We start from the raw sequence: 27554 nt of genomic DNA on the forward strand, positions 1-27554 counted from the left end.
CTTTGCAGGTGAGAAAATTGAGGCCCAGAAGATCCACGTGATGGGTAGTGGTCCAGAGGGGCCAAACTGCGCCTTCCAGCTTGGAACCAGAGGTCACTTAGTGTCACTAAGGGGGTGGCACTGTCCCCATTTACACTTGAAACAGGCTGTCATGGGACCCCCACGAGGAGACTGGCCCTGCCTTAAGTGGGCGTCAGCAGCCTGGACCATCAGCTAGGGAACTGCTTTACCCTGGGGGGCCCTCTGCATGCCTGGGGGGATGGTGCACGTGGAGTGTGGAGACATGGCCTGAAATGCTATTGCCAGTGGGAGTCAAGAGTCCAAGGATGAAGCACCTTTTGCAGGTTTTCTCCTGTTGTTGGCTGTGTCTTCGTGGCTTGGCTTGCAGGATCTTACTTCCCCAACCACGGATCGAATCCATGCACCCTGCAATAGAAGGCCGGAATCTTAACCACTGGACCAGGGAATTCCCCAACAATGAGGCAAGTTTAACAGTTCCAGGGAAGTTAACAGTGGCGAGTTCTGCAGACGCCAGCCTACCCCTGGTACCTTGTACTGATGGTTCTATAATGCTGTGGGTGGATGTAAGAAATAATAAAGCTCTGCCTCTTAAGGACCTTCAAGTGTGTCCTTGAAAACCTCATGCTAAGTAAAAGTAGTGCTAGTGGTGCTCAGCAATGTCCAACTCTTGGTGACCCCGTGGACTATAGTCCCCCAGGCTTTTCTGTCCACGGACTTCTCCAAGCAAGAATACTGGAGTCAGTTGCCATGTCCTTCTCCAGGGGATCTAGTTACAAAAGATCATATATTTTCTCATTCATATGAAATGCCAAACACAGGGATCTATAGAGACAGAAGGCAGATTCGTGTAGTGATGACAGGGCATGGCGCGGGATGGAGGAGGTGCGGAGCTAAAGGATGCAGGGTTCTGCAGGTGATAAAAGTGTCCTCAATCTGGTGATGATTGCAATACCTCTGAATGCGTTAGAATCCTTTGAATTGTGCAGCGTGTGAGTTATATTGCAGGTCAAAGTGTGAACATGAAATAAAAATAAAGAGGCCCTCCTATGAGGTGCCAAGAAATAATGTCCACAAGTGGGCTTATGTGTCTGCAGGGGGGCCACACATGGGAGCAGGACACACCGAGGTACGTTGTCGAGATTGTAGAATATTTTTTGTTTCTCTAAAGTTAGGAAAGCTCTCATTGTTAGAAGTGAGCAAACCCCATGGACTTCCCTGGTCGACCAGTGGCTAAGAATCCTTCCAGTGCAAGGGAGCTAGATCTCATGTGCTGCAACTAAGACCTAATGTAGCCAAATAAATCTTAAAAAATATCTAAAAATGCCTAAAAAATGAGCAAACCCCAGGAAAGTGTATGTGAACTGCTATGCAGAAAATAATTCCAATATTAGGTGTATTGAGTTCCTGGTTGACTTTTGGTAGTTTTAATTTTACAGCAGTTTTATTGAGATATATTGCCCATGCCATAACACCCACTTAAAGTATGCAGTTGGTTTTAGTATATTTGCACAGTTGTGTAATCATCTCTATCTAGTTCCAGAATTTCATTTCCCCTCAAAGATACCCAGTCCCTATTAGCAGTCACTTCCCACCCCTCCCCCAGCCCCTGGCAACCATCAACCCAGTTTGTCTGTCAATTTACCTGTTCTTGATATTTCATGTAATTAAATTCATAAGACACAGTTTTTTGTGTCTGGCATCTCACTGAGCATTGTGTTCTCACAGCACATCCACACTGTAGCAAGTGTCAGGGCTTCACTCTTCATGGCTGAGTAATACTCCAGTTTGAGGTTGGACCACCTTTTAAAATTTATGTGGTTGCTTTTTTCTTTTTTTAATGTAAAGCTTCCTTTTCTCCCTCCACTCCATGCTATAAAATTAATAACCCTTGAAAAAGGCTGAGCACCAAAGAATCGATGCCTTTGAGCTATGGTGTTGGAGAAGACTCTTGAGAGTCCCTTAGACTGCAGGGAGATCAAACCAGTCAATCCTAAAGGAGATCAACCCTGAATATTCATTGGAAGGACTGATGTTGAAGCTGAAGCTCCAATACTTGGGCCACCTGATGTGAAGAGCTGACTCACTGGAAAAGACCCTGATGCTGGGAAAGATTGAAGGCAGGAGGAGAAGGGGCTGACGGAGGATGAGATGGTTGTATGGCATCACTGATTCAATGGACATGAGTTTGAGCAAACTCCCGGAGATGGTGAAGGACAGGGAAACCTGTTGTGCTGCAGTCCATGGGGTCAAAGGGTCGGACACGACTAAGTGACTGAACAACAATAATCCTTGAGAACATTTGTAAATTAAAGGTGAATAAAAAGCCAAGTATATGATCCTGCCCCCCAGAGGGTTAATATTCTTAGACTTCACTTGTACATGTGTATTGGCATGGCAACATTCAACCTCAGAACACCTGAGGCATAGACAGATGGGTTAAGTGACTTGCCTGAAGACATGGCAGAGCCAGGGTACATACTTGTTTATAGATGTGTCTCTATGTCTTTGTTTTATATACAAATTTAAAGAGTAACATTAGGACAGTAGTGTATGTACTTTCTTGTGCCTGTTGATGGGGTAGCCACTTTATCCAACACCTAAACAACCACATGAGCCGTGTGTGGTCTGCTGTTTGCATTATTTGCATATCTGCTCATAAAAGACGGATCCTATATGTGTGCCTAGCGATACAGGCTTGGTGTGAAATGGAATGTTAGAATTTCAACCGCAAATGTATTTTTCATTAAAAATTAAAAAAACATATAAAAATTTTTGTTTTTAAAAATTTTGGCCACAACCAGGGATTGAACCTGGGCAATGAAAGTGCTGAATCCTAACCACTGGACTGCCAGGGGTCTACCCCTCAGATGTATTTCTTTAATTTTTTTTTAAAGCCTTTTATTTTTAAATTTATTATTCTTTTAATGTTTATTTTTATTTATTTGGCTGCACCAGGTCTTAGTTGTGGCATACGGTATCTGGTTCCCTGATCCGGGATCTAACCCAGGCTTCCTGCTTTGGGAGTCCGGAGTCAGCCACTAGACCACCAGGGAGGGCCACCCCCCACCACATGTATTTCTAAAAATTTATATTTTAAAGACATAGGAAGATCTAGGAACACCCCTGATGGTTCAGTGGTTAAGACTGTGAACTCACAGGCTTCACTGATGGTTCAGAGGTAAGGCATTCGCCTGCCAATGCAGGGGACCTCGGTTCCTGGTCCAGGAAGATCCTGCATGTCTCAGAGCAACTGAGCCTGTGCTCTCAAGCCCTCCAGCCACGGCTGGAGAGTAGCCCCCTGCTCGCAGCAACCAGAAAGTCCACGTGTAGTATCGCAGACCCAGCAAAACCAAAAGTAAATCTTAAAAAAAAAAGACTGCAAACTCCCAATGCAGGGGGCCCGGGTTCAATCCCTGGTCAGGGAGCTAAGATTTTGCAAGCCCTGTGGTGCGACCAAAAAAAAAAAAAGAGAATCTATTTTTCCATCCATCTCTATTATGTATCAAACTAGCCCATAAGCAGAAGCTGGAGGGGAGTTTGGGGAAAGCAGAGGAAGGTGAAGAACTTTTAGAAACAAGCTGGCCTTGGGTCATCTGAAGGCTGGTACTTGGAGGGCCTCCTGGCCTTTCTTAGGGACACATACCAGTGATTCCCAGACCCAGCCTTTGGTGAGATCCGCACTTGTCTGCAAAGACTTGAATATGATTCACAAGTTGTTGCCAAGTTAATTTATCCATTTGAAAATTCTGACACTGTGTCCTTCCTCCTTGGCATAGGACATTTTTACTTAAAGGACAGTGATTATAGTTCTTTTCTTTTTCTTACCTTTTGTTATGAAAACTTTCAAATGTAGAAAAGTTGAGAAGACTGTATGGTGAACTCTCAAATATACTTCCTGTGTGGATCCTACAATTGTGTTTTTTTTTTTTGACACATAGGTGGCATTTTAAAAAGTTCTCTCAAGAAGCCTCCTACGATGTTGATGGAATGTAAATTTGTGAATTGGTACAGCCACTATGGAGAACAGTATGGAGGTTCCTTAAAAACCTAAAAATAGAGTTGCCATATGATCTAGCAATCTCACTCCTACACATGTATCTGCAGAAAACTCTTAATTTGAAAAGATATGTGCGCCCCAGTGTTCATAGAAGCACTATTTACAATAGCCTAGGCATGGAAGCAAACTAAATGTCCATCATCAGAGGAATGGATAAAGAAGACATGCTACACACATACAATGGGATATTGTTGTTTAGTCGCTCAGCCGTGTCCAACTCTTTTGCGACCCCATAGACTGTACTGTGCCAGGCTCCTCTGTCCATGGCATTCTACAGTTAAGAGTACTACGGCAGGTAACCATTCCCTTCTCCAGGAGATCTTCCCAACCCAGGGATCAAACCTGAGTCTCCTGCATTGGCAGGCAGATTCTTTACCACCAAACCATCTGGGAAGCCCATAATGGAATATTACTTAGTCATAAAAAAGAACCAAACCATGCTATTTGCAGCAACATGGATGGACCTAGAGATTCTCATACTAAGTAAGCCCGACAAAGACAAACAACATGATATCACATGTGAGATCTAAAATATGATACAAACGAAGCTATTTACAAAACAGAAATAGACTCAGATTTAGAAAACAAACTTATGGTTACCAAAAGGGAAAGGTGGTGGAGGAAGGGATAAATATATATAAAAACTGAATCCCTTTACTGTACACCAGAAACTAACACAGTATTGTAAGTCAACTACACTAGAATTGTTTTAAAAAAAGGAACTTGAGAAACAATTTAAGTCCCCCTAAGCAAAATTAGAAAGCTGACAACCTATTTAGGTAACCCGATTTAAAAAAAATCAGAGTTTGTGAAATCCAAACACCTGGAATTCACTGTCATATGGGGTAAAAAACTAAGTAGAAAAAAAAAAGACTTCAGGTGGGAGAGGGTGAATCCCTTTAGGATTGCATTTTTGAGACCCTATTAAGGCTACCAGGTTATATTTCTGTCTTTCCCACGGGTTAGGGAGTTCCTTGGGAGCAGTTACTATTTCCTGTTTTTTAAGTTAAATTTTAACTGCACAAGGGAATATAGCCCCCACGAGGCTGCAAAACACCCTAGAGCAGATTAACCTCCTCACTAGCTACCCTTTTTTAACCAACCTGGATCCCTCCTTTCCCGAAGATTTACTTTTCTTAGTTTGGGGATGGCCTTGTTCTGTGCGGGGCCACAGGTAGGTAGGTGGTCCTTAGAAACCACACAGCCATGAGTTGCCCTGCGTTTCTTTCCATAAGGTATTGAGTTCTGCACCATCCTGCAGCTGGCCACACGGGTGTAGAGGGGAGTCATTCCTTGACGCATACATGTAAATCTACCCCTTTTTAATGGCTACATAGTTAAAAGTATTCCAAAATTAGTTATTTATCTAATCTACAGGGGGTTATTTAGAGCACAACACTGGAAACAAATGAGTACAGAACAGCAGCATCCTTGAACTAGGCAAGTTCCAAACTCCGCAGCCTTTCTCAGAGTCCAGGACCTCCAGAAACAGAGCGTTAGATGCCCTAGCCACGTTATTAGGAACGTGTTGTCCGACTTCGTCCCTAGGGCCGTGGCCAGCAACTATTGCTTGGCGTGCAATTAATAGCCATTATGATGATGATCGTGCAAACCTTAATTACATGCTCACTTTGCCAAGTCACATCAAATGATTTACCTGCCTCCTCTCACCTGACTTAAAGTTTCCAGGAGAGGGGCACACGGTGAGGGATTCTATCGCTTTTATATCTATTTCACAGTGGAAACGAGGCCCAACGAGGTTACTTCGCTGGGGGCCTACCACCGTGAGGCTTGTGCACCCAGCTGAGCTTTGAACTTAAGTCAGGAGGCACCAAATTTCTCGCCTCTCTTATGTTTTAGGGATCTCGCGGAAGGTCACCTAGCTTTATCTGAAAACCTTTGCAAAGTTTTGTGGATTGTGACAGAAATGAACTTGAATTTTTGGGTGGTGGGGGAGAAAGGAGAAATGGAGGCCGAGGCGCTTGCTGTTTGACTTTTACTTCTCCAGTTCTCAGTGCTCCTTCTTTGCGAAATGAGTTGCGTTGGAGTTATCTTCGCTACCTCCTGACTGTGCGAATTGGAAAACGCTGAGCCCAGTTTCCGGCTCTGGGTCTCGAACCCCCTCTCCGAAGCTCTCAGGCGCGGTGCTGATGCTGTGCTGAGTCTCACGTACTCAGCTGCAGCCTGATAACCGGGGCGGGATTCGGGCCGTGATTGGCACCCGCCCCTGCCAGTCCGCGCCTGGGGCTGATCCCGTAAGCCAATATTCTCTTACCCCCTTGCGGTCGTTGGGCGGTCCCCGAGGCGCCCTTGTCAATCCGAGGCCTACCGCCGTCGGGTTGGTCGCAGCCTCTTAGCTGGCGTGCGCAGCCTGCAATGAGAACCGAGCCGGTCACCGGGCACGTGGGTAGGCGCCGGCGTGTCCCTAGCGGCCGGCCAATGGCGAGGCGAGGCCGGTGGCTGCACCCGCCCAATCGAGGCGCGCGGGGGGCGGGCCGTGCAGTGTTGATGGGTCCGGTGGAGGGGAGGGGCGGAGCTGTCAGCGATAGCCAATAGGCGCGCGGGCGTGGGCTCGGGGGCCAATGGTAGCCGGGGCGGAGCTGGCGCGCGGCCTTATAAGCCCCGCCCGGGGCTCTCGCGGAGGGCTCGGCCGCCAGCGACCGAGCGGGGCCCGGCCCGAGTGGGGCCTGGGGTTGCGACGCCGAGGGCGGGGGAGCGCGAGCCGCTGCTCCGGACCGAGCCGCGCGCGCCGCCTCAGGTGAGCCCGCGGGGAGGCGGCCGCCGCGTCCGAGCGCGGGCCCCACCGCCGCCGCCGCCCCCGCGCCGCGCCCGGGGCTGCGGGCTGGCGCCCGGGACTCGAGGCCCAGGCCTCGGGCGCGGCCTGCTCGGGCCGCAGCCGCCGCGCTTTGTCCGGGCCCGCGAGGCGGTTGGGGGCGTTAACCGCCCGGCCCTGGGCGCCCGCCCGACCTCGGGCGGGGGCGGTGCGGCTGGACAATGGCGGGGCCAGGGGCGGGAGGCGGGGGCGCCCTCCCCGGGTCGGGGGCGTGCGGGGGCTGGGCCGGGGCGTCCCTGCCGGCCCCTCACAAAAGATGACAGCGTGGGTGGCCCGGCCCGACTGGCCCTGCTTGGCGGGGCCCTCCTCTTCCATTATTCACAAGAATCCTAATAATTAAAAAAATAATAATAGAGAGAGATCCCAGGCCCTGGGATCAACCCGCCTGCATTTCCGGCCCTTTGGGAACCGGTGGGGTAAACGGGGCGCTTCCTAGTGGTGTCCCCCGACGTGTCCATCATTGCATCTCACCATACTGCCCGAGTCAATCCGCAGAGCCATCGCGGCTTCCAAACTCGCACCCCGTTTCCCTGAGCCTCCCCTAAAATAAGCATGCAGTCTGGATTTCTCATTTAAGAAAATGTATCCACTTGCTATGCACAGAACAGTTTCCAGACGCGTTCCCCCAGGGCCTACCCATCTCTGCCCGATCGCCATCTCAAAGACCCCCTTCTCTGTAGAGGTAAATCCTGGAGTCGCTCCCACGGGGACCCCCTGGGCTGCCCTTTGCCGCCCCGTGGGAGCTGGGGGACGGATTCCTGCCCAAAGGGACCTGCCCCAGATCTTCCAGGGCCTGGGTCTCCACCCAGTGGGCGCGATGACACCAGACAGAATGGTGTGCAGGTCCACGGGGACCAAGGTGGAAGGTTCTACCAATGGTTTTTTTTTCCCCCGGGGGCGGGGGAGACGTGGACTGCGCCCTGGCGTTTCCCATCTGTTTGGTACGGGGAGGATCTCTTGTTTTAATAATTCAGGTGCACCTGGGAACTGTTTCCCCAGTTATGAAACTAGTGAGAAGGTTCTGTTAAGTGGAGCCGAACGATCCTGTAAATACGTAGTGTGTATCCTTTTCCATGTGTTTCTGTCCGCGACATCGATTCAGAAGCTCCTTCGGGTCCCACTGGGTGCCAGCACTGTCTTAGGGTCGGAGGTTACTCTCCCCAGCCCTTCGCAGCCATTTCTCCAAATGTCCCCAGGCTGGAGGAAAGCCCTAAGAGGGGCTCATTACATGAGTCCTCTGGGCTTTGCTCGCTGCCTTGCAAGAGCTGATGGCTCCCTAATTCTGAAATAATAGCTTCCTTGTGAGGCATCGGGAGGGTTTGTCAACTCCCGGGTCAGCCTTTCCTCGCCACCCTTGCAGAAGCAGCGGGCAGCCTCTTTTCGTCCCGCAGTTTGCTCTTTGGAACCCCGAAAGGATGGAGTGTGAGAGTGTGGAGTCAACTTGCTATGATCTGAGGGGAGGGGTTCTGAAACTCGCCGGCCCTCTTTCCGTGTTTCTGATTGGATGCTTGGCAAACGTTGGCGCTCCCCTCTGGTGCAGGGGGCACCTCCACGGTCAGACTGCCCCGCCTCGCGGGGAGGTCACTGAGGGGAGGTCACCCCGAGGGGAGTGGAGGTGCAGTTGGAGAAATGCTTCCAGGTTTTGCAGCGATTCGAGCAGATACTGTGTCACGCGCTGCGTGTGCGTGTGTGCATGTGTGTGCGAGCGAGTGTGCGTGTAGCTACTGAGATGATCGGTATACAGGTCTTACTAACAATTGGTTTTCTCGCCTTTTCTAATTCTTGCCTCTCTGAGGAGTGGGCTGCTAAGGAGGTGTTAAGAGCTTAAAGGTACAGGCTAATCGGTCATTCCGGACCCCGCCCTGCCTTTGTTGTACTTTCTGTCTCCTGGTGGAGACTAGTCCCCAGTCCCTCTGTGGTGATGTTGGGGGCCCTCCATGCCCCTCTCTCCCAGGTTGGCCTCTCTGCTGTACTTGACCTCGAATTTCCCCACCTCCTATGCATTTTTTTGCCCCTGCCCTCCTGTGACCCGCCTCTTCCTGGCCCATCAGAACCTTAGCTCCAGGGAACCCATCTGTTCTTTGGTTCCATCTGACACTCACCTGGCCTGGGCACGTTGTGTTTTGAGCTCTCGGGCAGGTTGCTTGGGTCCCTAACTTCAGGGGGTGCAGGGTCTGGGGGAGAATACACCGAGGTGTGGGCATGTTGCCCACCACCGCCCCCCACCCCCCGCCGCCCTGCCCCGCCCCTCCGGTGGCTCAGGGAGTGGGCAGGACAGGGTGAGAGGGATGAGGGCTGAGATATGGTCGAACGGCTATTTCTGGGTGACTCTCTTCTGGGGATCTGGAAGTGTGTGGGGGGTGGCAGGTTCAGAGTTGTGAGACCTTGCACAGGTCACTTGCTCAAGAACAAAGCTGAGGGGGTGGTCACCCAACCTTCCCAAACCTCCTGGTCAGGGATGGTGGGTGGGGTGGAAAACAACTGTGGGCAGACTGCAGGACTGTGAGGCCCCCCCACCCCTTGCATCTCCCCCCGGGTTCCTGGCTGTGTTCCAGAGACCTGCTCCCAGGCTCAGCGGAGGCCTTACCACCAGAGTTCTGACCCAGCAGAGGGCTTGACTCTGGACTCCCTCCTGACTTGTGTTCTCTTTGGTGTTCCTGGATTCCTGCCCTGATCTCCATTGCCCAGAGTCTAAAAGACCTGGGTTCAGCGCCCTCCTCTGGGGCAGGTCCCTTCATGACTCTGGGCCTGGCTTTCCTCATCTGTAAAATGGGTATAATAAGAGCCCATGCCAGGGATCAAAAGGGATGAGAGTCAGGGAAGGGCTTCACAGGGCACCAGGGTGCTCTGTGCTCTGAATCCAGCGCTGGTTTCTTACTGCCCTTAGGTCCCTCCCTGCCCTGCCCTGCCCACGTTCAGGGCTGGGATCTCTTGTGGGAGGGGTGCTGTCCTGGACATTGGTGTATTGAGCAACATCCCTGGCCCCCATCTCTCCTAGTTGTGACAACCACAGATGTCCCCAGACGTGGGCCAGTGCCCTCTAGGGGGCACATTTGCCCCCCAAGTGACCCCCCTCACGTAATCTTTAACCTCACAGCAGCTTGATATATATATATTTAACCGTGACCCTGATCAACCTCAAGTTCTGAGTCCCTTTGTCTGTTTCTTCCCTGCCCCCTTCTAAAAAGGAGGCGCTCCTATTTGCAAAGTGTGTCCCTCCCACACTCTGCCGACTCGCCCCCTGGAGGAGAGGAACTCACCTGCAGATGCACCCATCAGGGGGCAGACCAGGTGTGAAGTGGGGGTCTCCTGACCCCCACAGGGCCCCCACCCAGGCTTCCACCCACTCATGGGATCTGGAAGTGTGTGGGAGGGGGCAGCTTTCGAGCTGCATGACCCCTACCTGTCTGTTGGCTTTGACCGTTTTCTTCAGGTCGGCTCTGAGGTGAGTCACTCCTGTCATCTCTGTTCCTGAGGGTGGTGCCCGTGGTTTCGGGGCTGTTGCTGTGCCAGCTGCAGGTGCTTTCTGCACAACGCACTGAACTACCATACTCACTCACAGAGCTCTGTGCCGCCTCAAGGCCTGAGGGACCGTGAATCGACCGTGTGGTTGGAGGGATTGCTTTTGAGTTTATTCCTGGCTTTGATGTGTTTGGGGAGTGTCTCGTGGGCTGGACAAGGCGTCCCAACTAGTCTGTCAGTTCCGACTCCGGCTCCCTTGAAGGGCTGTTAGAAAATTGAAAAACCATCTTTCTTCGCTCAGGACCCCCCAAGGACTTCTTGTTGTCCTTGGAAAAAGTTGCAGACCCTCTGAGGGGCTCTTCACTTCCCACCCAGCCCCCATGCTTGCTCCATTCAGTTGAAACCACCTTAACTACCTTCTCTTCCTGCCTTCATGGCCTTTGTACTTGCTGTTCCCTCTGCCAGGATGCTGTTCCCTCAGGTCTCTACCCAGCTGGCTCCTGGTCATTCAGGACTCAGAGAGGCCATCCCTGACCCTGCTGCCCAAGTTCACCCTTTTGTCCACCTTTCTCTCTATCCTGCCTTTCCTTCTTTGTATTCAGCACTGCCAGAGATGCGTATCAGTCTGTTTACATATTTATTGTCTGTCTCATCCAGTAGGGCCTAAGCTTTTCCTGTAAAGGGTTAGAGAGTAATGATTTTCAGCCTTGCAGCCTGGACAGTCTCCGTTCTGACCGCTCTTGTCTGCCCTTGTAATACAAAGTACAGAAACCAGTGATTGCAGTTTTGTTCCAATAAAACTTTATTTGTGGTCACAGAAATATGAATTTCACATAGGATGAACTATCTTTCTTCTGTTGATCCTGCCACCCACCCACCCATTAAAAACCGTTAAAACCATTTGGGGCTTGTGGGCCATACAGAAACAGGAGGTGGCCTGGATTTGACCTGTGGGCCATAGGTTGGGCTCACCCACAGTAGGATGTGAGGTCCCCACTGTGGGGACGACATCTGTCTTGGTTGCTGTGTGTACCCCCAGCATCTTGGACAGTTCCTGCCCACAGTGGGTGTTCAGTAAGCATTCATTTGTTGGATGAATAAGTTTCCATCTTTCCTCCAACAAAGTATAGTTGTACTCTATATGTTAAAAATGGGTCTTGGGTTGTTTTGAGGAAATTTAAAGAGCAGGGAATATAAGAAAATGTTCTGGCCCCATCCACCAAAACAATCTCAAAATTGAGAAGAGTCGATGTAGGGACTTCCCTGTTGGTCCAGTGGTTAGGGCTCCGAGCTTCCACTGCAGGGGGTGTGGGTATGATCCCTGGTCAGGGAACTAAGATCCCACATGCTGCAAGGCACAACCAAAAAAAAAAAAGTGGATGTAAACAAAAGCAAAGATTAATATTTTATGGTTGGCCTTGCCGACCTCTCCAGAGTGTTCCCTTTCTTTTGTAGCCCCGCAGCAAAAGATTGGGAAGGAGTGTACTCGGCCTAAGCTGTCTGTTTTGATCTGGCAGAGGCTGAGGGTTTAAAAGAACGATGCTCTTTCCCAATCATTTTGTTTTGTAAGCATCCGACCCACCCTCCTTTGGCCTTCCTCGATGGCTCAGTGGTAAAGAATCTGACTGCAGTGCAGGAGATGCAGGAGATGTGGCTTTGATCCCTGGGTTGGGAAAATCCCCTGGAGGAGATCATGGCAACCCACTCCAGTATTTTTGCCCAGAGAATCCCAGGGACAGAGGAGCCTGCTGGGCTACAGTCCACAGGGTTGCAAAGAGTCAGACACAACTGAAGCGACTTAGCACACACACACGACCCACCCTCTTTACCAACATCATGCCCCTTCAGAAAGGACAGCGTGGTTCTAGGCTGCAGCCACCCGGCTGCCCGCCTGCCTGGGGACGCTTGTGGGTGTGAGAATTGAACTTTGTGGGGTGAGTAGACGAGGGATGGCTGTGGAGAAGAATTGAATCGGTTGAGTGCCCGTGGCCTTGCTCCCCCACCACGACTTTTGGGAGTGGAGACAGGCTGACAAGTGATTTCCAAGCTGGGCAGATCATTAGCGGCTTAGATCTGGGTCTGTCCCAGGAGTGTTCTGACTTGTCAAGGAAGCATACTGTTAATTTATGGTCATGCCTTCTCCAGCTGATTGAAATAAACAACCTTGAGAGTGTTGCTCAGAACTTCTTGGCTTCCCAAAGTTGCTGGGGTTTTTTTTGTGCTGGTCTCTGTCTTTCTCTGCCCCTCCGCCATCTCCCTCTTCCTTCTTCCTTCCCGCCTCTCTTTTCTTTTCCTGTGGCTCCCGTGGCCCTAAGGGCATTGATGAAAAGTTTGCCTTGCTGTCTTTGCCTCGAGGGCGGCCCGTGGTTCTCGCAGTGGTCAAGCAAGATCCCTCTGGGCCTTGTGTGTGTTTGTTTAGTGGACAAAGAGTAAGAATCAGAAAGCAAGGCTGAGGGTTGCTGCATCCCGAATGGGTCTCTGGTTGTAGCACGGAGCCAGAGGTAATGTGTTTGGTCCCAGCTGCCAGCACTGGTGATCAGGGCTCCAGGTCTCAGACGAGCCTGAAGGGCAGTCTGTGAAGAGGAGATCTGGGGGTAGGCAGGCAGGGTTTGTCCCCAGGCCCACTTCCTTTCTGTGTTTGCGAGGACCCAAGCGAGGGCTGCTTCTGGGCAGGTCGGGGTGCAGGTGGGCCCAAGCGAGGGCTGCTTCTGGGCAGGTTGGGGTGCAGGTGGGCCCACTTTCATGGTTTCGTGGCTGCTGGCCCTGATCTCAGGGGAGAGAACGTGGAGAGAAGTGATTTGCAGAGGATGAGCTGGGAGGGGACCTGGAATGGTGCTTTGTGCAGAAGAAGAGCAGGGATCCGGGGGGCCTCCTTTGAGCAGGAGCCAGCCCGAAGCAGCCAGTGGGCTCTTGAGTGGGCTGGAGAGGGGCTGAATACGCGGCCAGAGCTCAGGACCCTGGCCTGTCTGGGCAACCTGTCTGGCAAGGTGCCAGCCTGGAAGCTGCCCCCAGGGTGTCTGGAGGACCCTGGCTGGGCAGCTGGACCAGGACCTGCTCCTAGCATCTTCAGACCCCTGCTCTTCACCCATCTGTCCTTTTCAACCCCCTCCAGTAGAAAGATCGGCCTCCGCCAGCCGTCTCCCTACCCTGCATGGATCTGATTATCTCGGTCACGAGTCAGGAGAGAGCCTTGCTGGTCTCCAGCTTGCGTGTGAGCAAAGGCCCTGGAGCTGAAACTCCTGATTCACTGCTCTGCTCCAGCTCCTTTCCCCAAACAAAAGGAGGGAGCGGCGAGGAAAGAGAGCTCTGACACCCTCCTGGGAAGGAAGTCGTCTTGTCTCTTGGCTTCCTGTTTGCTCCACCGGTGGCCTGAGCCCAGGCTGAGCTGGAGACCAAGGGGCAGCGTCGTTCTGGAGAAACGGGCTCTTCTGGACGTCTAGATCCCCAGACCGGGCCCCATGGAAAGAAAGGTGGTCAGAATTCGCCGGTGGATGAGCTTTGGGAGGGCGGGTGCAGGCAGGTCTAGGCTGACCGGGGTGGGGAGCGGGGCCCTAGTGGCCTCTGCAAATATCCAGCCATGCTGTTCTTCAACCTTGAGGTGAAGATACGAAATCGGACCCCGCAGCAGCCCTTTCATGTGGTCTCAGCCTGGTGGTCAGCAGCTTGGTTTCTCGATCCAACAGACCTGACTTTACAGCAGACCTGCATGCTCGGGTGTGCGCTGAGCCTGGGTCCATCCACATATTTGCTGTCACCCAGCCGGTGGTCCAGCCCACGTGCCCATAGCCAGGTGAACTGCATCTTTCTCCTGCCCATGGTGGTCACGGCTCACAGTGGAAGCCTGGAGCTGGGCTCCCAGGAGCATTGGGGACAGTAGGGACCGGGGGTGCAGAGTGGCTGAGACAAATTCAAACTGAGCACAGGGCCGGGGCAGCATATGCTGCTAGGGTGGTGGCCAGTGGGCGGCAGAAGAGTTGCCACCTGGGCTGAGCCTTGTTGTTATGGGCGAAGTGGCACCAGGCAGAGGACTTGGAGCAGGCACTCCAGGCTCTGCCCAGGAGACCCGCTGGAGGAGGCCAGGGAAGTGGGGAGCCCTCCAGCCCCTTAGGCATCTTTGGGGACTCCCTGTGCTATGTTCCAAGGGTTAGGGGGAGGGGGCAGCAGCTCTGCCCTCAGGGAGCATAGAGTTGTTTGAGTCATGGGCCACAGAAGGAGCCATGGACGGCTTCCTGGTGACTGGCTCTGGTGTGCTGACCAGACCTTGAGTTTTCTAGGACAGCCACTCTGCAAATGCGCCTGCCCTGCCTTTTTAAAAATATGTTTTTAATTGTGATATTCATCCATGAAATTCATCCTTTTAAAGGGGACAATTCAGTGGTTTTTAGAACATTTACAGAGTTGTAAACCGTCACCTTTATCCAATTCCAGAACATTTTCCTCACCCGAAAGGAAAATCCCATACTTGTTAAACAGTCATTCCCCTTGTTCCTCTCCTCCTTGGCAGCCAGGAACCCACTCTCTGTGTCTGTGGACTGGCCTGTTCTGCACGTTTCCCATCAGTGGAATGACACCCTGTGTGTCCTTCTGTGTCTGCTTCTTTCATCATGTGCTCAGGGTCCATTAAGGTGGTAGCGAGTCTCAGGGCTTCTGTCCTCTCCGTGGCACGGTGATGCTCCCAGGTGTGGGTGGACATGTTGCGTGTTCACTACCTGCGTGTGGGGAGCTAGTAGTTTCTACTTTTTCCTGCCCCTTCTTGTCTGAACCATCTCAGAGTTCCAGAATTTCAGGGCTGGGCATTCAGAATGCTCACCCAGTGCTCTGCCCTCCCACCCCACCCCCACCTCCCACACGATCCTTTTCAGGATTCTGCGCCCCGCTCCCCCCATCTCGTGCCTGTATGGCCAGTGGGTTTGAACACAAGCTGCTTCCTGGGCCACTTCCCTTTCCTGGTCTGCTTGCCCCAGCCATGAAGGGGTTGTGGGTTGGGTTGTAGAAGGCAGTCCCCTGGGTTGTAAATATCCCCACCACCCCCACAGAGCCCCGTGAAGCCCACTAGCCTCTGAGCAGAGTCCTGCCCAGGCTCCCTTGCCTCCAGGGAAAGCGCCGTCACCATGCTGGGCGATTCAGAAATGCAGCTGGCTTCTCCAGGGACCTCAAGGGGCTGGACGGGATGTGGCTTCATAGCCGCACACAGCACAGCCAGCCAGCTAGCTTTGGTCCTTCCACCAGTCACAGGGACAGTGACATGTGTATGAGAGACTTGCTGTCCCCACCCCCCCAGCAGAGAATATAGGAGACCTGGGGGGTCTTGAGTGCCAGGGAACTAGTTGCTCGTGGCAGCAGAAGGACCCTGTGGGGGACGTGCGTGGACGCTGACGGAATGTCACTGGGTGGAACAGCAGACTGTACGGTGCCCCCGCCAGGCACCGAAACAGGCTTGAATGTGAGAACTGAAACGACAGAACCTTCAGAAGAGGAACAGGTGAAAGTGTCAACAGTGGTTTTTCTGAGGCATCGCTGCCCAGTAAAGATGTAGAGCGAGCCCCGTGTGTCCTTTAGAGTTTTCTTGAAGGTGAAAGGAAGCCGGAGAAATTAGTTTGAATAATTTTTATGGAACCCAGTATACCCCAGAATGTTACCATTCCAATGTGTGATCATTATAAAAATTGTTAATGAGCTGTTTTCCTCTCCTTTCCTTGTGGTGCTGTCTTCAACATCCTGTGTACATTTCACGTCTTGTGTTGGCCCTGGGCGAGCTGAGCGCTGGGATGGTGGGGATGCTATATATGGGGGTGCTCATCCTGCACCCCATTCCCACCTGCCTGCTCAGTCCATCAGAAGTTCTGGATCTGTTAGCTTCTAGCTGGGGAGACCAGAGAGACCCAGGAGAAAGCAGCTAGGGGTGAGTGCAGCAGCCTGGCCCATAGGATGTCGGCTGGAGGGCCAGTCCCCATGGGCGGAGTGACCTGGCCTGGGCCTTGATCCTTCCCATGGATGCTTGTATGCAGCCTCTCCTCTTTAACATTGTCCCGCCCAGGTCAGAGGTCAAGGCATTGTGTGTGTGGCATGGGTGCTGGCTGTCCTGGGGACTTTCAACTTGGGGCTCAGGGTAGTTCTGTGAAGAGAACTGTAGGGACTTGGGGTGCTGCTCTGGCTGTGGGAAAGCTGAGCCCCGTGTACAAGCAGAGTTCTGCAGTCATGTCCCAGAGCTCCAGACAGTCTTAAGTGGCCTGAGGTCTCAGGGTAGGATGGCCAGTGGGATCGGCCACTGGAGGCTGGTACCCACGTGCCTGGCTTGCCTGGGCTTGGATCCCGCCTCTGCTGGGTATGTGCCCTTATCACCAAAGTGGGGGTGACAGTGGAGAGCTCTGCTTTAAGGATGGATGAGATTTAACTGAGTTAATCTATGGAAATCCTTCAGTGAAGTAGTTCCCGCTCCCAGGGCAGTCCTGCCCCCAGAGGACACTGGGTGATGTCTGGGAACATCTGGGGTTGTCATGACTAGTAGGGGCTTCTGGCATCAAGTGGGTGAAGGCCAGGAAGACTGCTCAGCACCCCGTAGGGCCCAGGGCGACCCCTGCGGACAGTGTCCGGCTCTGAATCCACTATCTCTTCGGCCCAGGGAGAGCCTTCAGAGATGACAGCAGCGATTTTCCTCTGGGCCTCTGCCTTTCCCTGACTGTGACTCAAGGCGTTGCAAAAGGAGTTTCTAAAATCACTTTCCATCCCGGAATAGCCCATGTTTTCACACTGCTGTTCTGTATTCGTGCAGGGAAGAAAGTTCAGGAACAATGGAGATTACTCAAAGGCACCTTGAAAACAATCTGGTTTCTTCTCTTCCTGGAGCTTCTTTATGTTAAAGGGGTGGGTGAGAGGGTTTGGCTGGGGTGTTCTGGACCAGGAAGCTGGGGTTGTGGTCCTTGGGGCGGCTGGACTGGAGGCAGCCAGTCCAGAGCTCAGAGCCCCTTGGCCTGTCTCACACGCCTCATTCAGGGTCTTCATCCGGTGACTTGGGGTTTGCTGTGGGCCACCTGGCTGAGGATGGGGTTTCTGGGTGAGTGGTGTCCCCCTGGGCGGGACGGTGGAGTTTGCAGATGGGCTCCGGGTGAGGAGGAGGACTGGGTTAGGTGTCCTTGGTATGGCTGCCAAGATGGGGACTTGGAGCTGTTGCTTCGGGTTCCAGCACCTGTTCCTGAGGCCCCATGTCTCCCCATGTTGGTTAGTTTAGTCTTTAGCCAAGAGAAGCCTGAGAACTTCGGACTGACCAAGCCAGAGTGGCTCTTTTTCTAATAAGCCTACAAGAGAGATAGTCATTGTAAAAATAATTATCTTCCCCATGTAGGCATCAGCAGTTACAGTGAGGCAAAACCAAGTCAGTGAAGGCTGCCTTTGGTCCCTGCTGAGTCCCTGATATGCGTCCAGGGGGCGGTGTGGAATTGAGGGTGTCTGTGTGCTGCCGGGATCCAGTGGTTGTCTTGCGGGGGGGGCAACAGGACATTCTTGTGGCCCCGAGAGGCTGAGGCAGTGGTTGGGGAGGCAGGGACCTCCGGGTGGGACCTGTGATGTCGCCCTGGGGCCAACAGGCAGGGGTCTTGTCACACAGGCTGGGCTCCTGACCCCAGTGTGCTCCGGATCAGTCAAGGGGCAGGGAGTGGGCATTGCTAAGCGATGGACCTACCCCCCACTCACCACACAGGGGAGAGAACCTGAACCCATGCCCCCCTCCTGCCTGTAGTGTTGGCTGAGAATGTTTGTCCCCCAGACCTGTGGTTTTATTTGAACCTCACTGGGCTCCCGTGAACTTGGATTGGGGCCATGGAGATGGGCCTGAGTGGAGAGAGTGGCCCAAGAGTGACCCTCTCTGGAACCTACCAGAACCCTCGTCTGTCTGACCCCGTAGATCTGCATCCAGGGTTTTCTCCCTGGGTGCAGAGCAGCCCCAGAGCCTTCCCCTGGGGTAGAGAGCCCTTGCTAGCGTCCCCTAAATGCTGCTGTGGTGCCCTGGGGTGCTCACCCCTTTGTGGCTCTCAGATGAGCTTGGTGGTGGGTGGGAGCAGTGATGGTCCAAGTGATGGGACTCGGTAAATAGTCTTCCCTGGAAAGTGGGGCTGTGCTGGGGTCCCCTAGTTCCCCTGTGTACAGAGACCCCCTAGCTGTCCAGGCTCTTAGGAGGGCCAGGGGACTTTGCGGGGGGACCAGCTTCTCCAGGGGTCCCTTGGGCCTTAGCCCCAGGCAGTGCTTGGTTTGGCGTCTAGGGCCCTAGCTCAGAAAGTGACCTGAGCTCCTGAACCCTGTCACTGCCACCAACTTGGGGTCCCGGTGTCCTCGCATGCCCTCCTTGTTAGGTGATAGCAAGCTGTAAACAGGGTGTGTGCATTCATAAGTGCTGGTTTTTACCCCTGGTTGCGGCTTCACCTCATGGGGGCTGTGGTGGAGGAGACAGCAGGCAGCCACAGTCCCCATGGCCTGGGCTCTACTGTCAGCTGGCTGGCTCTGCATCAGTCCTGCAGGCCAGGAGCCTAGGAGCCGGCAGGGAGCAGTGACCCTGTGTGTGATGGGGATCAGACCAGAGAGAGGTCTGATCACTAAAGCTGTGGGTGGTGCTTCCTTCATGGTGCACAGGGAAGGCCCCTCCCAGGTGACATTTGGGCAGAGATTGAATGACTTGAAGGGACAGGAAGCTTCTCGTTGAAGCACAGAACATGTGCAGAGGTCCTGAGGTGGAAATGCCAGGGAGGCTGCTGTGAGTGGGAGTGAGTGAGTGCATGTGGAGTGTCAAGTCAGCTCCCCTGGGAGGTCGAGGTGTGGTCCGTGTGCCCGGCCCAGGGGCAGCACTGGCTCCTGGGCCACGTTAGCTCGTCCTGTTGGTTGAGTCAGCTGGCTGTCCCTTTGTTGTTCTCCCTTTTAAATCTTTTCATTTGGGGAGAATTGAGACCTTGCTATTGAGCAGATCATTTCCACCTGGAAGCAGGGATTTTGAAATGGAGAAACCTTTGCAGAACCCGGGGCGCTCCCTCCCACCATCTCAAATGCTGTTTTTAACATTGTCGTTCTTCCCAGTAGGGCTTCCTGGCGGTCCCGTGTCTCGTTATGATCTGTGTTGTGAAAATACTCTGGTAGGTGTTTCGGGGAAGGCATCAGATGAGATGGCAGCAGTCCTGATGGTAGGACATCTCTGAAGAAGTTTCCTGAATCTGCATGAGGAGGGGGTCAGCATTGTTATGGTTCCCTTTGTTTTATTTTTTAAGACTTTTTATTACTAGGAATTTGAACACACAGAAAGGTGCGTAGAATCAGATAACCCCGAGTACTCATCATCCAACCCCAGACCATCACCCTGAATGGCAGTCTGCCCTCCCATCCATGATGGATTATCCCCTGTATTTTTAAACATTTTTAAAAAATTTATTTAGACAGTGCCATGCAGGTTGTGGGATCTTAGTTCCCCGACCAGGGATGGAAACCATGCCCCCTGCAGTGGAAGCTCAGAGTCCTAACCACTGGACCACTAGGGGAGTCCCAAAACATTTTGTTTTTAAAGAATTATGGGGACTTCCCTGACAGTCCAGTGGTTAAAACTTTGCCTTCTAATGCAGGAGGTGTGGGTTCAATCCCCGGTTGGGGAGCTAAGATCCCACTAGTCTCCTGACCAAAAAACCAAACCATAAATAGAAGCAATATTATAACAAATTCAGTAAAGACTTTAAAAATGGTCTGCATCAAAAAAGAAAAAAAGAGTTGTAGACTCCCAAGAACTTGCAAAACATACAACAGGATGGGTCTCATGTGCTTTTCCCCTGGTGGTGACATTTTGCGCGACCAGAATCCACTGTCAAAACCCGGGAACTGGCATCGGTACAGAACACTACAGGCCTTACTCAGATTTCACTCATTTTAGCATGAACTTATTTTTGTGTGTTTCTGTGTGATACCATCACCCGAGCAGATTTGTGTAACCATCATCACAATCAAAATACAGAGCTGTCAAAAAAAAAAAAAAAGCTACGGAGCTGTCTTACCAACACAAACCAGCTCCCTCTTGCTCCTTCCTTAAAGCACCTCCCACCCCAGTTCCCACCCTCAGCTCTCAGCAACCACTGGTCTGTTCTCCAGGTCTGTAACCTCGTCATTTTGAGAGATTTAGGGAATTGTGTGTAACCTTTTGGGATTGGTTTTTTTCATATAAGATCCACCTGAGTTGTTGTGTGTATCCACATTCCATTCCTTTCTCATTGCTCGGTAGCACTCTAATTATCAAGTATTGTTATTTTAAAAATATTTATTATTTGTTTACTTGGCTGTGTTGGGTCTTAGCTGTGGGTTCTTTGTTGTGGGATGTAGGCTTCATTGCCCGACCAGGGATCAAACCCGCTTCCGCTGCATTGGAAGGGGGATCCTTAACCACTGGATTGCCTGGGAAGCCCCTCCAATATTATTTTATCATCTTTTTTATTTGTGTAAGGTAGGCAGTATTAGTGATGTCCCATCTGACATTCCTGATTTTAGCAATTTGAGTCTTCTCTCTTCTTTCTCTTGATCTTTCTACCTAAAGGTTTGTCAGTTTTGTTGATCTTTTCAAAGAACCAACTTTCGATTTAGTTCATTTTCTCAGTTTTCTATTTCTGTTTTGTTAATTTCTGCTCTGATCTTTGTTATTTCCTTCCTTCTGCTTGCTTTAGGTACAGTTTGCTCTTCTGTTTCCAATGCCTTAAGGCAGAAGTTTAGATTACTGATTTGAGAGCTTTCGTCTTGCCTTCAAATAGACAGCTATAAATTTCCCTCCCAGTTCTGCTTTTAGCTGCGCTGTAAAAGTTCTGGTTTGTTGTGTCCTTGTTTCCATTCACCTCAAAGTATTTTTTTAAAAATATTTATGTATTTGGGTGCTTCGGGTCTTAGTTGCAGCATGCAGGATCTACGTTGCGTCACGTGGGATTTCCCGTTGCAGCGCACGGACTCTGTAGTTGTAGCACGGGCTCCATCATAGTCCTGGAGCATCAGTCGTTGCTCCAGGGCAAGCTGCCCATAGAAACTGACTGGTCTGTGGCCCTGATTCTGCCTTGGGATCCCACATCTGGGTCAGTGTGTCACACCCACATGGAGGTGGGTCTTGGGGGTTAAGGAGTGCCCGGTGCAAGGGGTCCCAGGTCAGCCTCGAGATAAATTTGTGGCCGGCCAGCGAGCTGGTGGGGCTCTGACTTGGATGTTCACTGTGGCTCTTTCTGTGAGAGTCCAGGTGGGCAGCTTGGCGGGTGGTGGTCAGGGTGGCTCTGGGCAGAGAACCAGGGGCAGATAGAGTGGGTGCCTCTGGTCACTGACATCATGGGCGGCCACGAAGTTCTGGATGCATTCAGTTGAAGCTTCATAATAGTGTCAGAGTTTTGATCAGAATGTTGGGGAGCTCTCATGCTTCTTTTTTGTTTCTTCTGGCTTGGTGTTTTTAAAATTTAATTTTTATTTATTAAAAAAAATATTTAAGTGAGTCTTAGGTGCACCCTTGGGGTCTTTGTTGCGGTGTTCCGACTCTCTGGTTGTGTTGTGCAGGCTTGGTTGTTGCATCTCGTGGGCTTAGTTGCCCAGCTGCGTGTGGCATCTTAGTTCCGTGACCAGGGATCAAACCCATGTCCTCTGCACTGCAAAGTAGATTCTTAACCACTGGATCATCAGGGAAGTCCCTTGGTATTTTGCTTAATAGCAGGTTATTAAGTATTATTCATATCCACACAAGCCACCCTTTTAAAGTGTACAGTTTAGTGGTTATTAGTATATATAATGTGCTGTATTATATATACACATATATATATATATATATACGTATATGCAGGGATGTGCGACAGTCACCACCCTCGAATTCCAGAACATTTTCATCACTCCAGAAGGAAACTCCGTACCTGTTAAACAGTCCCTCTCCATTCCCCCCCTCTTCCTTGGCGAGCATGAACCCACTCTATTTCTCTGTGGATCGGCCTCTTCTGGACGTTTCCCATCCATAATCACAGAGTCCCCCAACAGACCTGTCTGTCTGTGGGCTTGCCTGTTATGGGTGCTCTGTGTAGAGAATCACACGCTGTGTGGCCTTGGTGTCTGGCTTCTCTCTCGAGCCTTGTGTTCTCAGAGAATCTGTGCTGTGGTGAGTGTCGGCGCTTCTCTGCTTTCCTGGCTACGGAACGTTCCACTGTACAAGTAGACCACATTTTGTTTACCGTTCACACATTGATGAACACCTGGGTTGTTTCCACTTTGTTTGGCTGTTGTGAATAATACCTGCGACGCATCATACATTCACGTGCAAGTTTTTGTGTAGACACAAGTTTGATTTCTCTTGGGTAGACACCTATGAGTGGAATTGCCAGGTCAGATGGAAACTGTGTTTGAGGCTTTAAGAAACTGCCAAATTGTCTTCCTAAGTGGCTGCACCCCAGTCCAGTCCTACCAGTCATAAACGAGGGTTCCAGTGTGGTTTGGTGTTTTAAATCTGAATTAGGTTGGGGACCATGATCATTTTGGTGATGGTTTATTCCAAGACATTCTGCCACTTTACCCTGAGGTCAACTCCTGTCCACCCAGATGGACCAGCCAGGGAGCTGCTGGAGGGACAGGACCCTGGGGCCTAGGCACAGCCCTCCAGGCGGCTCTGAGTTGTCTTTGTTTTTTTAGAAGTGACACATAAGTGTTGTCAGTAGAGACAGAAGCCTGTGTGAATTACATGTTTCCCCAAGGCCTGCCCCCCAGAGAGACCCGTTCTTGGTGTCGACTGTCTGGTCATCCCTCTGTGTCTGGTAGACGTTTTTCTAGTTCATCAACTCCACGTTCCTTCAATTTGTGTGAGTGGGTATGATTTTCTTACTGCTGCTTCTCTCTCTTTTTTTTTTTTTTAATAATTTTTTTTTGGTTGCATCTTGAGGTGTGTGTGATTTTAGTTCCCCGACCAGGGATCAAACCTGCACCGCCTGCGCTGGAAGCGTAGAGTCTTAACCACTGGGCAACCAGGGAAGTCCCACTGCTTCTCCTCTTAACTTGCACTTAAATTATTTTTGTTTTTTCTCTCTAACACTGCACTGAACACCTTGTTTGCTGTCTCCTCGAGGTAGACTTCCATGAGCATTGTTGCTCAGGTTCCTTTTCTATCTTGAACAGTGTTTCTCAGTTGTCCCCAGAAAGCTGGTCTGCATGGACACTCCTGCAACAGCTGGGGGTTCTCATCATCCTGGTGACAGCCCCAGTTTTTGTCCCTCCTAATCTGTCACTTCCTAGTCAAGCTGTTTTAGAGTTGCCAGTTCATAGCCATCACCCATGTATTAAATTGGGGTATTTGTTTTTTGACTTATAACAGGGATGTTCAGCCTCAGCACTGTCGATGTGTCTGAGCCAGATCCTTCGTGGGGGCTGCCCTGGGCACTGGGGGAGTGTTGAGTAGCGTCCCTGACTCCCACCTCCTCCATACCAGGAGCCTCTTCCTTCCCCCAGCTGTGACAACCACAGATGTCCCCGGATGTCACCAATGTCCCCTGGGGGATGGTTGCCTCTGCCTGAGAATCAGTGTTCTGTTATAACCCTTTCTATATTAGGGCCATTAGCGTCTTTTGTGTTATATACGTTTTGTCAGTTTCTCATTTCTCATCCAACTTTATTTTTGATGTGTTGTTACATAGAATATTGTAAAGTTTATTGCCAAATTTGTCCTTTCCTTTAAAGCACCTGGTCTTGTGGCCAGCCCAGAGAGGTCTTCCCTCCCTTAAGATTACCACAACATTGGTCCACTGTTTTTCTCCTCCATTTTTCCAGTTTCAGAAGGATCTGGTCTGGAGGCACCAGGTGGGGCCTGAGCTGCGTATTTTTCCGTATGGCTCCTGGCTGGTCTGGTCTGTGTGGGCTGGTGAGGCTCACTGTTAGGACTGGGATCTCGAGCTGGCTCCCCTGGTGCTGGCTGTGTGATGCCAGCTGCCCAGTGCCTTAGCTTGCTCGTCTGTGAAATGGGCAGTGACAGCAGTACCTGCTTCCGAGGATCTTGGGGGCTGCCTGGATGTGCCCGGTGCTTAGAGATGGCCTGCGCCTGGTGACCCGGGTCCCCATCTTTGGCCTTTACATCTGTCCTGGTCATCCCTGACCCTCACACCAGCTCCGAGGAAAGCCCCAGGCAAACTCTAGAAAGGACAGCGATGTTCAGGAGGTCAGGGAGCCCATCCGGGGTCCCTGCCTGGGGCTGTGGATGATGGGCAGGGGTCTATCTGGGCACAGAACGTGTGTACATGTTCATTCTCTGGCCTCACCCCGCACCTACACACATGCCCACAAGATTAGAGGCACATTTGCAGAGAAATAGGAAGATGATTCGTAACAATTAGTGTTTTAAGTGGTTAGTCATGGAGCATCTAAGACCTCCACACACGAATAGAGAATGGGCTGGTGTTTTGAGCGTCTGCCAGGTGTGGCCTTCTGGCCTGGCAGGCTTGCTGGGGTGCCCCCTCCTGGGGCTCTGGCGGCCAACCCTCTCTCTGTGTGGCACCTGACCCTTGCCCGGGCTCTGGGCCAGGGGGACAGGTGGCCTCCACCCAGGCTGCCTGCCTGACCCCCCGAGCCCAGTGAAGACATAGGTGGGCCGGTAGGCTGTGTTCTTGTCCATGGCGTTCCGAAAGCAGGTGCTGACAGCCTCCAGGGCTCGCTGGCCTCTTGCCCGTGTGCTTCCTTTCATTTTTATCTTTCCAAGCCAAGTGCTTGCTTTCTCTCTCTCTTTCTTTTTTTTGAACAAAATTATTTGGGGATGTGATTTCAGTTTTCCAGAAAAGTCACAAGAATGGCACAAAGAATTCCCAGATGCCTTTCACTCTGTTCTCTAGTTCTCTACGAGTTCGCCTTTCAATTTGTTGGCTATTATTCCTTTTTTTTTTTGGTCTCTCTCTGCACATTTTTTCCTGAACTGTTCCAGATACACGCCTCTTTACCTCCAGACAGTTCAGTGTTCATCTCTTCTGAACACGGGATGCTCTTAATCACATTGTCAAAATCAGAAAGTGAATTCTCAGAGGAGAGTCTAGGTTCATACACTGCATTTCATCCATCACGTTGCTTTCATTTCTGTTCATCTGGGTCAGTTTCCGAGTCTGCCCTTTAAGCTCATTGCTTGGGCGTCAGGAGAGTTCAGGCCTGTTGTCCTCTGGGGCGTTGCTCGGTGTGGGTGTGTCTGGTGGTTCCCATACGTCTGTCAGGAATGTCTTGGAAGTGGTATGGAGTCCTTGGTGTCTGGAACCAACTTGTGTTGACGTCAGCCTGGACCACTAGGGTAAGGGCGTGTCTGCCAGATTTCCCCACCCTGAAGTCACAGTTTTATCATTTATAATCGATAAGTTTCTTGCGGCAGGTCCTCGGGGACTGTGTAGACACGCTGTTGTTCCCTAAACAATCACTGTTTGTTTGGGTATCCATCATTGATTCTTTTTTTTTTTAAATTAATTAATTAGTTGGGCTGCGCTGGGTCTTAGTTGGTCTTAGCTGTGGTATGTGGGATCAGGTTCCCTGACGGGGGATCGAAACTGAGCCCCCTGCATTGGGAGTGCGGAGTCTTAGCCACTGGACCACCAGGGAAGTTGTAGTCATAGTTGATTCTTGCAAAGTAGGGGGTCGTCTCATTTCACCACTTTCTTCCGCACATGTTAGTCGGCTTTCTCCTGGGAAGAGCAGCTGTCTCTTCATCCCCACTTGTTCATTGGTGTCAGCGAGGCCGTGTGCATCCTCACCTGACTCTGGGTTGTAACCCGTGGCTGTGCTTGGTTTCGGTTACTCCAATGGTCCCAGATCCATCTGGGGGGGGGGCACGCCTCATCACCTTGTGGCTCCTTGTGTCCTTCTGGCAGGTGCCCAAAGCCTCTGGGCACTGACTTCCCTGCTTTGGGGCCTCAGCTCTGGGCTTGTCTTCTCCAAGGAGCCCTGGTTCTTCTTGTGGGTGGTGCATTTAGAAACCAAGACCTGGATGTTTAGAGTGCTCGCTGCCAAAGGGGTGTCTCTGCTTCTGGGCCCTCTCTCCTGGGAAATACGTGTGTAAATAAATACACACGTGCACAGTGTATCTGTGTATGTATACCGCACAGACACCACATCCATTTCTGCTTTGGCACACACACACTAGTGCCCCATGAATTCACGTCGACACCTGCACTTCCAGCCGTCTGTGTGGACTGCGTGCCAACCTCCCCTTTCCTGTTCTATAACCCCTGACTCTGTTGCTGAGAACCCTGCGTCACCCACAGTAAAAGAAGCCTCTAGAGTAAGTCAGTAATTGTTTTATCTTGATCTCAAAGGCATATAGCTCCAAGTTCAGTTCAGTTCAGTCGCTCCATTGTGTCCGACTCTTTGCGACCCCGTGAATCACAGCACGCCAGGCCTCCCTGTCCATCACCAAGTCCATGTTTAAAAGCCACATGGGCTGATTCTTCCTTTTCCTCATCCTTGTGGTTGTGTTATTTACTTGAGATTCGGTTTGGTTTGTTCTGTTTGTATTTCATTGCAGGATTCCTGTCCACCCGGTTCTTGTTGATTTCATTCATTCCCTCTTTCATTCAATATGTGGGACATAGCATGGTTCAAGGTCAGAACTGTGCAGAAAGGTGTCTGGAGAGATGTCAGTCCTCCCCTCCCTCCTCAGGAACCATCTCATTAGCTTATGTCTTAGACGAGCAGACCTTTTTTTTGGCTGTGCAGCATGGCTTGCAGGATCTTAGGTCTCTGACCAGGGATTGAACCCACTCCCTCAGCAGTGGAAGTGCAGAGTCCTAACCATTGGTTCTCCAGGGAAGTCCCATGTATATTTTCTCATTCATGAAAAGTGCCACAGTGGGTTCTCTGGGTCAGGAGATAAGCACAGGTCCCTCCCAGGAGGGCTGATGGGTATGTTCCTCCAGCAGCACTAAGAGGGTCTGGGCCCGCAGCCTCACCAGCAGGGGGCTCTGTTCTCTAGAGCCGTCGGTACCAGGGTCTCTGTGTAATTTCGATTGGCATTTCCAAAAATGGGGAGTGAGGTTGAGCATCACCTAATATGTGAAAGGCCAGTTTGATCTCTTTTCTGTGAAGAGTCCGTTGATGCTTTTCACCCACTTTTCAGTTGGATTTTTTCCCCTAATTTTGTAAATTTAGTAATAATATGTCTTAGGGAACCCTTTGTAGCACGTATTACAAACATGGAATCTCGGT

General features: G+C 51.4%; 1 protein-coding gene across 2 annotated transcripts in view; it reads left to right on the forward strand.

The window, feature by feature from the left end:
• The first annotated feature begins 6703 nt into the window (after positions 1-6703).
• KDM4B (lysine demethylase 4B) overlaps positions 6704-27554 on the forward strand; it is a 116235-nt gene continuing 95384 nt past the window's right edge. For both annotated transcript variants that reach the window (XM_055431378.2, XM_055431379.2), the window contains exon 1: positions 6704-6836. The gene's annotated coding sequence lies outside the window, so the exon portion shown is untranslated. The remainder of the gene's footprint in view (positions 6837-27554) is intronic.

The sequence above is a fragment of the Moschus berezovskii genome, chromosome 8 (genome assembly GCF_049115385.1).
Source record: "Moschus berezovskii isolate FMDL1 chromosome 8, NW_MosBer_1.0, whole genome shotgun sequence".
Lineage (NCBI taxonomy): Eukaryota > Metazoa > Chordata > Mammalia > Artiodactyla > Moschidae > Moschus > Moschus berezovskii.